The following is a 14,548-nucleotide window of genomic DNA, read 5'->3' on the forward strand; positions in this document are numbered from 1 at the left end:
GTATTAGCGTTGAGAGACGGCCACAGACTCGGTTCGTCAAAGTGTTGAACATCATAACAGGGTATTTAGCGGAACACACACATACGCAAGAAAGAGGACAGCACGGGCGTTAGCTTACTACAACTCTTTATTACGAGTAAAGCAGCCGACATATGCAGCCTTCTTTAATGACGCGCGCGTACAAGGCAACAGGGAAAAATATCGAAGCTGGCGGGAGACATTTCTGCTCAGATTCATGAAGAAAAACCGACACGTCACTGACACAGATCGAGGCTGCTTTTTTATATAAAAGGCTTCCAGAGTTTCACGAGCTGTCGGTTGTCTGCAGAACCTTCACATCGCGGGATCGTGGTGTACAGTTGGTGCGCAGGCTAACTACAGTGCAAGTGCACTGTTTTCAATACATTTTGCATGTGCGCCGATGTTTTAAAGAGGGCTCGTGAAACTCTAAAACCTATTTTACAAAAAAAAAGAAAGAAATAAAAGCAGGTTCGAGCTGTGTCAGGGTCAGTGACATGTCATTTGTCTCTGTGAGGCTGAGCAGAAACACATCTCACCCTTTGATAAGCCTGGTGCTGTTTCCGCGAAGCCTGGTGCCGCGAAGGCAATATATGTCGGCTGTTTTCCCCTGTTCAGCACACTTAGTACAGATATAGGTCTGTAACTACCTGGTTAACTTGGATCTCCGTCTTTATTTACAGGTACCACATTAGCAATATTAAGTATATATGGGTATTAATTCTATGGAGTGGCTGATCAAGTAAAGTACGTAAGGATCAGTAACAAGCGCCCGTGGTGCCCTCTTGTTTGTGTTGCCTTTGTTGGTTTATAATTATGGGGTTTAACCTCACAAAGCGGCTCAGGCTACGAGAGACGCCGCAGTGGAAGGCTCCGGAAATTTCGACCACTTGGGGTTCTTTAACGTGCACTGACAGCGCACAGCACACGGGCGCCTTTCTTCTTGCCTCCATCTAAAAGCAGCCGCGTCGGCCGGTATTCGATCCCGCATCATTGGGTTCAGTAGTCGAGTGCCCTGACCACTGAGCCACCGCGGCAGACATAGAAAGCTAAGCATTCCCCTCGAAATAAAAGGCTTGCAAGCAATCAATTAAAGAACTGTGACTGAACTCAAAACTATGCTGCAAATGCCACGAAATTCGAGTTACGAGAAACATTTCGAACATCACGAGACTCAACAAAGAGCGAGAACGTGGCTACAACCGGGTAAGTACGGTATCGACACAAGTACTGCCCCCTTTCGCTGAGTCGTATCGTTGCAACGTCGTATACCTCACGCATAAGTGTTGACTCTCGTCTCGGTTATTTTGACTGGCGAGCCGCGCTCAGCCGGGGAGCATGCATATATCCGAAGACGTGTCCTTGAGATTGAGATCGTCCCCGCCTCGATCGGTTCGACCCGTGCGCTGTGGTGATCGACACCCGAAGAGAAAGCGGCGAGATTTTGGAGGGCGCTCTCGGACTCCCTGCGTATATGAGTCAGAGCCAATCCTGGCCCCCACAGGTCTGTTACGGTTGTCAACGTGAGTGCTCCAAAGTGATGGCGAAATGTCTGCGCTCTGTTCGCCTTTTCATCTTCAGAACAATGGCCGCTGCGGTTGACATAGTTTTCGTCAGCTTCCGTCACGTGCACTTCAGTCACAAGGAAAGCCAGTTTGACTGCTTCAAGCCAAATTGCCGACGGGCGCCCCTCTCCCTTGCGTGCATTTTCCCCGACAGAGGCGAATAGTATTTCGTGCAGCGCCATCTTTTGCAGCGAAACCAGACCGATTTCTCCCAGCTGAGGAAGTGACGATATAAAACGACGCATCACATAAGAAAGTACCATGACGCATTTTCATCAATCACTACCTATTTAAGGATTCACGGGACCAATGTTAGGCGCCAATGTTTGTCACGTGACCCACTACGACTCATTGCTATGACCCTGACCCGCTCAAGTACCACGTGACCCACTTCAGAGCAAACGCAGACACTGCAGTGCATTGCGTGAACAGTCCTTTATTTTTCGGATTCAAAGCAAATAGCGCTGCTATTTTCTGAATATTCCATCCCGAATGCAACAGTAGTGTTGTGATGGAAGGTGCCGACATATGTAACTGATGTCTGTGCATGTTAAACAGCCTCAAAGGGTAGAAATAAACGGGAGTTGGTCACCCGCCCGTCTTTGTGCTGCTGCGTTGCTTCTTTCCTAGAACCCCTATGTCATCCATCAAATACAGGGTCGTTCTGAGACAATGAACAGTATAGGGAAACCTTAAACAAAGCATGCCAAAACGTTGTCAAAGACTCCTAAGTGCAATAAACGTGTTTAAGATTTACGGACTGCCGCCTGATGACAGCATTTATTCCATTTTATTTCATGTATTCAGGAGGACATGAGAGATGAGAGAAAAGAAACTGCGTTTAAGTTTGGCAGGCTTTCACCCACTTGCAACCAGAGCAACAGCGGAATTATTCGCGAAGCGCGACAAACAAAATACATTTCTTCAGTAGATCATTTCAAGATATGTGGAAGACTGCAATCATAACAAAATTTACAACAAAGCAATACCAAATCCGTACAACGCACTAAAATACATGTTACATAACTGGATGGAAAACAAAGAAATTTCAAATCTGAATGGACTTAGCGCTATCACCAACACTAAAATTGTGAAAGAATAAAGATGTGAAAGATTTATAAAAGGCAAAAATTACAGAATGAACGAAATTCGTACCTTCTACATGATACAATGCAAGCGAAAATTGAAAGCATTGACAAAGACAGCATTGACTATAACAGTACACAACGTAGCAAAAATAAAAATGACTATATACAAGAATGTGTTTAACTACTGTTATCTGTTTCGATATTGATGTCGTCAGAGCAGCTCAATGGAAGCGCAGTGCATCAAGCGGCTGGGGTCGTGATAGCTGTTCGTGTGCACCACTCAACAATAGTAGTGGTGCCGTCGTCCCCACTGTAACTTCGCTGAGCATTTCGAGCCCAGCATGCCGTAGGAGTACATGGAATAAAATTGGTGGCACTGAGGCCCCGCTTTTATGAGTATGACATGACGCATTAATGGCAACTGTATGCGACTTCTTTTGTGGATCATCGTGTGCACGCACGCACTTTGCTATTTTTGATCACATAACGCCTTAAAAGAATGGGCCTCATTCACATGCAAATGCTCAGTGGAATAGAGTAATTAGTCACCATATGTGAAAGACCAGCTGATATATATATAAAGCCCGAAACCCGGCCGAAACGTCGGATTAAAGTTTACCGTTTTGCTATGACAACCCGTCCCTATATATATATATATATATATATATATATATATATATATATATATATATATATATATATATATATATATATATATATATAGGTGCACCCAAAAGAAACCGAACTTATTTCCTTTTGAACCTATTTATTTACATTTTAAGCCCAAACCTTCAATGTCCTTCAAAGTACTCTCCCCTTGCGATAATACACTTGTCTAATCTTTCATTACACTTTTCAAAAAATTGTTTTTAAATTCATCTTTTCTGAAGGTTGACAGCGCCTGCGTCGTTTTTTTCTTTGCCTCTGCAACATCAGCAAAACGCTTTCCTTTCATGTATTTTTTTCATTCTGGGAAATAAAAAAAGTCACACGGGGCAAGGTCCGGTTTGCCCCGCCGGGGTGGCGCAGTGGTAAGACGCCCGACTACTGTGCCGGAGTTCCCGGGTTCGAACCCGACCTCGGCGGCTGCGTTTCGATGGAGGCGAAACGAAGAGGCGTCCGTGTGCTGTGCGATGTCAGCGCACGTTAAAGATCCCCAGGTGGTCGAACTTACTCCGTAGCCCTCCACTACGGCTCCCCTTTCTCTCTTTCCACCTTCACTCCCACCTTCCTCCCTTCCCTTACGGCGCGGTTCAGGTGTTCACAGAGCAAGTGTGACAGATACTGCGCCTTTCTCTTCCTGTGAACCAACCAACCAACCAACCAAGGTCCGGTGAGTATGAAGAGTGAGGAACAGGGGTCATACCATTTTTGGTCAAAATATTGAAGATTTCACGAATCTTTTCTACATTTTCATGTGTTCGGGCCGTGGAAGGACGACCAGGATGAGGTTGATCATCAATTGACATTTCACCAGTTTTGAAACGGGAGAACCACTCAAACACATGACTTTTCCCCATAGCATCATCCTTGTACGCCGGTTTTAACATTTCAAGAGTTTCTGTTCCAGGCGCCCGCGGATGCGCGGCATAGCGTTCGCGCAACGCGGGTCTAACGACGCTCGCCAGTGAGTGCTCCCGCTTCATTGATGACTACCACGACCACGATGAATTCTCTAAGAGGCTACGACCCGACGGAGATGGACTTCACTCTTGTACCAACATCCCAGCAGCAGCTGATGCCCCCGCAGGATCTCCCGAAGGAAGACAACAGCCATGGCTGGAACATATGGTCCCGGCGCAACAACGACAGAGCGGCGCAAGCTAAATCCACGCCTCCCAAGAAAGAGCAGGGGAACAAAGAACACCGAGAGCCTCCTGCACCGAGACCTCCGCGTCTACCGAGTCTCAGGAATTTTCCATACAAAGTCATCATCCGACCTAAAACCACGGTGGATCTGCAATCTGTGGCTCCACGCTCCTACGATCTCGAATTAGGGATCCAAGCAGCCCTCAACACCCTTTACAAGAAAAGCCAACGCTGCGCGTTGTTAGCCAGCAGAACATTATAATGGTGTGTACTCACTGTGAGGAAGACGCGTTCCGCCTCGCCAAGCTTAATTGTCTGCACCTCGACGGCAAGAGTATAACGGTCACCGCTTATGTTGCCTTGCCAGATGATGTCTGCAGGGGTGTCATACATAATATCAAGCCTGAAGTGAGTGATGACTCTATCTTCCAAGACGTGTCCTCACCCAGCCATTCCATCCTGGGAGCGCGCCGACTGGGCAAGACTACGTCGGCAGTCATCGTCTTCGCCGGGCAGAAGGTTCCCTTCACGGTCAACTACGGGTGGTCAGAGCGCCGCTGCTACATCTACCGGAAAACAAGGGCGGCTTGTATCAACTGTGGAACGCCAGGTCACCGAGCAGATGTCTGCCCGAAACCCAAGGGGGCTGCTTGCCAAACCTGTGGAACGCCGAGTCCAGATGAGACGCACGAGTGCACACCCGTTTGCGCGCTGTGCAAGGGCCCGCACAAGACTTATGCAAGAGACTGCAAGGAGAAATTCCAGAGACCGCTGAACAAGAACGCTAGTGCCACGTCATCAAACGCGGCATCAACAACGAAACTTGAAGATGAAGAAGATAGGAGCAGGCCAAGGCAGAAGAAGCAGCCTGCACAGCGACACAGAGGAGCGTCGTCATCAGTCTCCCGCTCTCGTTCCGCCTCCCGCGGCCGTTCCAGCTCAAGACGCCGGGCAACAGGCTCCACCCAGAACGCTAGTCACGTGGAGGCGGGTAAAGAACAATGGGAAAGAGAACCTCATCAAGACCACCGGGGCGCCGAAGAAGACGTCCTCGGGTCAGCTTTCAGATTCGAAGGTGAGCTTTGCAGAGTGGCCTCCCCTCCCCTCGTCCTCCCCTCAGAATAACACGGAGTTGGCAGCACTCAAAAAAGAGATAGAAAGTCTGAAAAAACAAGTCAGTGCTTTAACAATCCAAAACCAAGAGCTTAAGCGAGCTACTACTAGCGCAATAACCCCGGTAACTCAGCCGACTCCTCAAAACCAAAAACAGCAGGTAGTACCTAGCTCCCAGCCCACCTTAGGTGAGGTCTATCAACAAATTATCCAAGAACTGAGGTCCTTCAAGGAGGTGTTTCAAGCTTTTCCAATTTACGTGAACGCCCAATTCCAAGAAATTCGAGAGCAGATTGCAAACAACCGACGATACACGTTGACGGCAATTTCTGCACTTCGGAAGGAACATGCGTATAAAAGACATAAGTCGAAATTCGCTCGTACAATGCAAGTGGACGAGCCATCCGATACGGATTCAACATGCCAGCCAAACCTAGAGTAAAGATCTGGCAGTAGAACTGCCGGGGATACAGGAGAAAGCAGGCTGCTCTAAATCTACTTATATCTCAGGAGTCTGACCCACCGGCAGCTATCCTAATTCAAGAACCCCACCTATTAAACTGCAAGACTATGTCACTTACCAGCAGGACCAGTTAACTGCCACGTTAGTGCACAAATTATACACTGCCATATTGCACGACCCTTTCGAGCCGGATATTGCGCACTGCTATATAACTATTCTTCCTCTCCAAAGAGGAGCGGCAAGCACGCACGTATTGAATGTATACAGCCCTCCTAAAGACAGGCACGCAAAATTGGGTTCCCTCATAAAGAAATTTCTGACCTCAGTGGGCCATTCCCCCTGCGTGATTGGGGGCGACTTCAACGCACCACACCCTTCATGGGGCTACCCGGCAGCGACACCAAAAGGCAGAAAACTGGAAGAAGTAGTGACGCAAGAAGGGTTATCGACCCTCACCGATCCCACTTACCCTACGAGGCTGGGAAACAGTGTCAGTAGAGATACGTGTCCTGACCTGACGTTCACCAAGAACATACAAAGCGCCATTTGGAAGAATACCGAACAGCACCTGGGAAGCGATCACTTCATACTCTCTCTGGAGATAAGCACAAATGCGTGCAAGCGCAAAATAGGTATCGCAAGAGTTACGAACTGGGACAGGTGGAGAAAGGCCCAGACATCTCCTGCAAACCCTATTACCGACCTAGAGGAATGGGTTAAAGATGAGGTGCACACTTTGAAAGCCTTTACAAAAGAGGTCTGCACGACAGAGGACTGCCCAGCGGTCGATACGCACCTTCTACATTTATGGGAAGCGAGGCACTCATTGACAAAGAGATGGCGCAGGCAGCGGCTTAACCGCAAAATCAAGAAAAAAATAGAGGAGATAAACAAAAAGGCAGAATCCTATGCCATATCCTTAGCCAGACAGAACTGGAATTCGCTCTGTGATGGTATTCAGGGGAAGCTAGGGGTGTCAAAGACTTGGAAGCTCCTACGTGTCCTAATCGACCCCAGCAGCAGCAAGTCGGCCACTAAAGACAGGCTCACGAAGATCGTACACGCCACCCCGGGTACGGACACAGAGTTGATGGAAAAGCTCAAGACCAGGTATCTGTGCACTGACCAAGTCGTGGAACAGCCGGAGTATTCTGGGCTGCCGAATCCCGAGCTGGACATCCCACTCACGAAAGAAGAAATAAAAGCAGAAATCGCGGCCATGAGAAAAAATGCAGCTCCAGGTCCAGATCAGATAACAGCGAAGCTCTTATTTAACCTCAGCGATGACACCATCACCTCGCTGGTGGAATGCTTCAACGAGCAGCATTGGGCTACAGGAACGTTACCAATATCCTGGAAGACAGCCGAGGTTCGGTTCATTCCGAAGCCGAACAAACCCCTTAAACTGGATAATCTAAGACCGATATCGCTGACCTCGTGTTTGGGGAAACTCATAGAGAGGGTCATCAACACGAGACTGAGTAGATACTTAGAAGATAACAACCTCCTACCTAACACTCAATTCGGCTTTCGCCCACACCTATCAACACAGGACGCCCTGTTGTACTTGTACAAAGACCTCCTTGAGACACCTCCCAAGTCACAGACAAGGGCCATCCTGGCACTTGATTTGAAAGGAGCGTTCGATAACGTTCTACATAAAAATATCCTGCAAAGCCTCGCCGATACCAACTGTGGCGCAAGAACCTACAACTATATCAAAAACTTCTATAAACTTCGGTGGAATAAAATCAGATCTCATCACTCTAGGCCCGAAGGGAACTCCGCAAGGGGCGGTACTGTCACCCCTCTTGTTCAACTTAGCTATGAAAGATCTACCAGGCCTTCTTTCCGAAATTCCCGGCATCAAACACACATTGTATGCGGATGATATCACTGTCTGGTGCAACTCGGGGAGTGACGCCGAGATCGAGGAGCGTCTTCAAGCTGCAGCGGACACGGTGGCCCGGTACGCCAGGGAGACAGGCCTCCAGTGTGCACCGGAAAAGTCCGAGTTGCTAATTCTGAAGAACCCGAGGACACCCCTAGCACAGAACATCTCGGTGTATATAGAGAGCCACCCAGTACAGAAACCCACGGAGATCAAGATCCTAGGGCAGTATATCCCGCAGGGGCGACAGAACACCACCACAATGAAGAAGCTTACAACATCCACCGAGCAAATCCTCCGGATGATACATCGTATCCGAAATAAACACCATGGCATGAAGGAAAGGGACACCATCCGCTTGGTACAAGCTTTCGTGATCTCGCGGATAATGTACGGGACGGCATTCCTTAACCTCTCCAGGTCGGAAATTGAAAAGTTGGAGACACTCATCAGGAAAGCCTACAAGACGGCCCTGGGGCTACCGAACTCCACGCCAACGGCCAAGCTCATGGCTCTAGGAGTACATAATACCCTCGAAGAGATGTGGGAAGCACAATGGCTCTCACAACTCAATAGGCTCGCACTTACAACACCCGGCAGAGAACTGCTCGAGAAGATCCATGTTAATCAGCCCTATACAATTGACCAAAGGGAAGAGGTCCCACGCGATGTGAGAAGACGCATCAACGTGTACCCCATTCCGCGGAATATGCATCCCGCATATAACATCGAGAGGAGGATAGCAAGAGGGGAAGCCCTGCAGAAGAAATGGGACAAGCAGACTAACACCCTTTACGTGGACGCAGCAGGACCACACAATGGAGTCATGACTATCGTAGTCTCAACGCCTGCGGGGTCGATGGTGAACTGCGCCTCGGTGAAAACATCTAACCCCACTCACGCAGAGGAGGCAGCTATTGCATTAGCTGTAGCATCTAACCCCAACGCCGTTGTGCTCACTGATTCTCAAAACGCCTGTCGCAACTTCAATTACGGATTAATTCATAAGTCAGGGTTGTCATTGCTAACTAAGCACCCACCCAACCAAGCATCAATCATCTGGTTTCCCGGTCACCTGGAACTACCAGGAGGAAACGAAGCCGCTCACAGGCATGCCCGAGCTCTTCTATACCGGGCGTCTCCCCCTGATGACCATAAAGGGTGCCGTGACCTGATAGGTTTAGCAGTGTATGCTGACAATCTCGCGCCATACAGAACAGCCAGAAAGGAGTACCCAACACCACACAAATCCCTCAATAAGTTAGAAGAGAACATCCTTAGGAGACTACAAACCAACACATACCCAACACCAGCTAAATTACACCTGTGGTACCCTACACTATACTCTCCGCTGTGCTCACACTGTGGAGAGGTAGCTAACCTCTACCATATGGTGTGGGCATGCCAATTTAACCCCTTGGTTGACCCCATTCCCAACCCCTCGGAGGAGCAGTGGGAGGCTATTCTGCTCAGCGATGATGCTGACCGTCAGCACTGGCTGGTGGGGGGGGCCAGCGCAGCAGCAGCAGCCAATGGACTACCGGACTAGGCGGCCCACCCACATGTTCTGAGAATACTGAATAAATAAAGATGTTTTCAATCAATTTCTGTTCCATTTTTTCCGAGTAGGAAGCACAATTTCACCGCCGCACACTTCACGAAAATCAGCCATTGCAAAAACGAGGCTCACAGAAAACAGTTGTCACTGTAAGGTATCGCTAGGCACCCCCGGATTAGCGGCTATGTACTCAGTACCTCGTGGTAGGTTCGCTGGACATACAACTTCGCTGTGTGGACCGGGGTGCCAGTGCCATGGCCCTACGTGACCTGGACACATGCTCGTATTGTGAGGGCCGTGCGGTGGCCCTGGGCCCTTGAAGGGTCCAAACTCGCTCATTTATTAAAGCTTTTTCCTCCTCCTCCTTGCAGCATGAATTGGTGCTGGCTGCGTGCAGACGAGAAGGCGCCGCGAATCACCGGATAAAGCAGGGAAAGCCATTAGAGTGACAAGTGTCACCGGGCGGCTGACAGGCGATCGAGCCCCAAGAGGGGGAAGTTAAGGTGCTTTGTGCATACCTGCAGTATGCTTTCCATATGAGCCGACACGACACCGCCGTCGTGGTTGAAACGTCCGTTCATAGACACGCCGCGTCCAGACAGAAAGGTGACATTCGGCGCCGGGGGAAGAGTGATGGGGAACGTTGAACAAAGGGGAAGACGTCCGCGGGAGGACCGATTGACCGGGCGTCTTTCCGTCGCGCCGCCGCTAAGCCGGAGGTCACGGACTTTACAAATTCTAGGAAGAGCGGGGGCGAGAGACGGCGGCGGTCCGCTAACGACCCTGCTCATTTGCTTTGATGATCTTGACGCGAGAACGCGGCAAGGTGTACAGTGGAATATGGACAGCATGTGACATTTTGTGTTTTTCTTTCTTTCGTTGTGGGGAAAGGATTTCACTCACACTGCTGAAGTTGCACGTGGCCACGAACCAATCATGTGGAAGTTCATGGCGATTGGACGCAACTGAAATGTGGGCTGGACACGGAGGGCTTAAAACCGAGCCCGAGAGACCAGTCTGATGTTCTGAGCTATGGCTTGATGTGTACATCTTCAGCTAGGCCGAGCTAGCCAAATCCATGTATATTTTGCCTAACCTTGATGTAAATATTGTAAAGTTTTGTATATAAACTTCAGTTAATCTCTTTGTAACTCTCAAGTGTCGTTATCCATATTTCGTCGTCTCTGATCACCGTCTTGGACGGGGCGCACCTGTGGTGCAATTTGCCACGTCTTCAAGTCACCGAAAAGAACCTAATTTCTAGAAGAACTGCGAAAATTCACTGTCACTATAAACTCTGCCGAAGCTGGTAAGTCTCACCTTCAGCGACGCCACTCGGCTGACTTACACTGGAATGTTCTCTCTAAGCGCTTATAGCGGAAAAACACGGTACTACGAAAGCACTGCCCACCAAAAAATTAGTTCGGTTTCTTTTGGGTACCCCGAACATCTTAGCGCATGATAGCCTTAGTTGCTTATGTGCCAAAAAACCCAACACAACACACAACATTCGTTTCAAGGCAACTTTTTAAAAGTAGTATGTTCAGAGAGTCACACTGAAAAACTTTAATTTCGACGTTTTAGCCGTAGCACGACCTTTCTCAAGAATGTTTTTACAGTACGCTCAGGCGCCTTCTTAGAGGTTTTACAATGACAGCGACGGAGGGCAGAGAAAGAACAAATGATGGGGGCGAGGAAACAACAGTGCTGTGCCTAGGAATCCGACCTCGGACATTCCACCTCCACCAACAGCAAGACGGCGCTACAATCTTCATCGCACGACTGTCTCGGATTCAGCCCGCCAAAGTACGTCGAATTGACGCCAACCGTGTGCCAGGTGAATCTTTTGATTTTTCGAGAACGTTTCTGAAAGCTGGCAAAATTGCTGATAAAAGAATCAGATACGAACATCATGTAAGCACTTTAACTTCTTACAAGTATCAGAATGTGCCACCGCAGGACTTATCTTTATTTGTGAAACCAGCTGGTGTCAGCCCTCTCACCTGACCGCATGAAACGATGGAAAGATATCTTGAGAGATGCGTCAATGCAGCTTTTAGAAGTCGTAATTGAGCACGATGTAGCTCTCCTCCATAGTTTGCCAGAATAAGAGGAGAAAGTGTTGGACTCAAACTTGCTCACGGACCACGAGAAGCGCTCTTTAAAATGCCTTGAAGCAGAAAAAAAGTAATTTATTATTGGTCGAAAAACAGAAAAACCTCAACCGAGATGGCAATAACCTCTCCTACCCCGGTTTAGGAAGATCCCTCCAAGGAAATCGCCGACTGTGGTAACATTTCTAAAGATATGGAAACGTCTGTGGCAACAACATAGTGAATATTTCAGACGTGATTCTTTCGAAGGAAAAGTTCGGTATTTTATCGAAAGGTCTGAGCTTCTGCCCTGCCAGGGGCAACATAAACGAATTTCAGCTCTTTAAGGACATATATAATTTTGCCCGTCGTTAAGGCTGCGCGAGCACTATGTCAACCAATCGACAAACAGAGAAGCTGGCTCCTTATCTCTTCCGTCAGCAATCCATTGGACTCCTCCTCCGCAGCGTGATATCTGGATCTCTACATTAGGGCTGTGCAAAACGACATTCTCATAATATAGAAGGTAGTTGCCATGCAGGAAAAACCTCTAAAGTAAAGAACAAGCGCTTTAAAAATATCTTGGAACACGTTCCGATATCGTTTTAAAGCAGGTAGACAAAGGAGGCACAATTGTCATGAGTACTCGTGACTACAACAATGAGGCGCAACGACAGCTAAATAACAATTCTTTCTACAAGGCTGTAGCTTCAGACCGAACTTTGAATTTCAAAGACGTGGTTCAAACGACGCTACAGGACTTCTTAAAGGATAACAAAATAACTGATAAAATCACGAAGTCTTCCGTTATCACCTGTCCCCGGTGGGCTCTACCTTCTGCCAAAGATACATAAGGAGAATAACCCCGGCCGACCTTTCATTTCGCGGATAGGAACAACCACAGAAAAAATCCCCAGTTTTGTCGACAGCTTAATCTGCGATATCCCACCCACTTTCCCTTCGCTTGTCAAGGACACAACTCAGTTCTTTCCAGACATAGTTGATCTATTCATTCCAGAAAATAGCCTCCTTAATTACCCTCGACGTTGTGTCTTTATATACTAACATACCCCACTCGGATGGGATCAGGGCAGCTGTAAGTGCTTACAGAGATTCTAAAGTTTAGAAATTAATTGACATGACCCTTGAAACACTACTGCACTTAGTGTTAGAAATGAATAACTTCGAATTCAACGGCCTCCATTATGTACAAATAAATGACACGTCAATGGAAACTAAGGTTGGTCCTAATTATGCCAATATATTTATGGGTATTCTGGAAACTGAATGCCTTGAATGTTGCCTCCTCAAGCCGCTTTTCTATAGGAGATTTATAGATGACATTTTTCTTAAATGGTGTCATGGTGAAGAAGAACTACTGAAGTTCATCGCTAATTTTGACAATGTTCACAAACATATTTATTTCTCTCAAACTTACTCCGTATTTGTAATTAGTTTCCCAGATGGCACGCTTCATGTGTCGTATAACTAACTTATTACATCAGTCCGAGGCTAAAAGCAACGCTAACAGTGACGAAGCAGAGAGAGGGACACGACGCTGACTATCAACCATGTTCTATTGCACGTTCGTCGGTTAAATACCTGTTGTTTGTGCAAAAAAAAGAAGAAGGAAAGAAAAAGAGGGAAGGTGGGATAGACAAGATAACCACATGGCATGAGATTATGTATTCATGCACAGATAATTAATTTCGCGGTCGCCAAGGTCTACGGAAGGGATGCTGACGCACTCTTCACCCCTTTGCCGAATGTTGATGGCTTCTTCAATTTCTCTCGTCCGTTGGTCTAAGCATGTAGATATGATTGTGGTGTTGCCAAGTTGGGGAGCACATTCATGCTCTCGGCAAGGTCTTGCCAGTTCACTGCTGATGGCGCCTTTCAAAGATCTTTTATGCTCTTGGAGTCGTTCATTTAAACAGCGCCCTGTTTGGCCGATGTAGGTGCGCCCGCATGGCAATGGTATTTGATAGACTACGTTTTTAGTACAACTCACGTACATGTTCTTGTACTTATTTTAGTACTGCTTCCTTCCCGTTCCCTCACTGTTGACCATGGCACACATGCTCTTTAACTTGTTAGGTGCTGACATCAGCACTTTTACGCCCACGTTTTCGCCTATCTTCTTGAGGTTGTGTGAAAAACCATGAAAGTGCGCAATTACTGCATACGGCTTCCTTTCTTGGAATGTGACCTTGATCTTTTTCCTTAGTGTGGCATCCAAGGAAAGAATGACGGTGGAGACAGGTGTATTGATAGCGCAGTGGAATGCCTTCCCAGAAGCCTCAAGCGAGCCTCGACCTTCTGAGGTCAACGGTGACGACCCTGCGGGAAGCTGACCTGCGGCTACTGCAGTCGGACAAGGAAGGAGGATTCGTCCTAGAGTCACCTCATGTGTACAACGATAAAGCGGACAAGGCAGTATCAGACAACTTCAAAGAGCTGGTGGGTGTGAAACTGGCGAGAATGAAGAAAAAAAGGGATGACGATGTGCGAGGACCTGGGCCTGACGAAGATGGCCTCTGCCATAAGCGAGTACGAAGAGACAAGCCTGACAGTCTTCTTTACAGCCAAAACTCACAAAGAAGAGTGTCCTTTCAGAGCCATTGTATCAGAAAAAAGTACCTGGCAGAGCATTGTGGGCAGATTTCTACAACAGGCCCGCACCGAACTCACGGTGAACGACCCCTTCCTGATACGAAAGCCTCAAAGCGTGGAGGACATTCTTCAGGGTGCCTATCAGCCCAACGTGAGTGACCTATCAATAGATGTAAAAGACCTATACTACTCGCTCCCGCAGAATATGGTGTGCAGAGAAGTCGAAGAATGCATTGACCGACACGGCGTGGTGAAATTTCAAAACTCTTGTGGTCGGTCGAAAATAAATTTTATGGAATTACTAACGAGCTACTTGAAATCCACCATCATCAGTCAT

Source organism: Amblyomma maculatum, chromosome 9, assembly GCF_055883805.1.
Source record: "Amblyomma maculatum isolate TAMU_Amacu chromosome 9, ASM5588380v1, whole genome shotgun sequence".
Classification (NCBI taxonomy): domain Eukaryota; kingdom Metazoa; phylum Arthropoda; class Arachnida; order Ixodida; family Ixodidae; genus Amblyomma; species Amblyomma maculatum.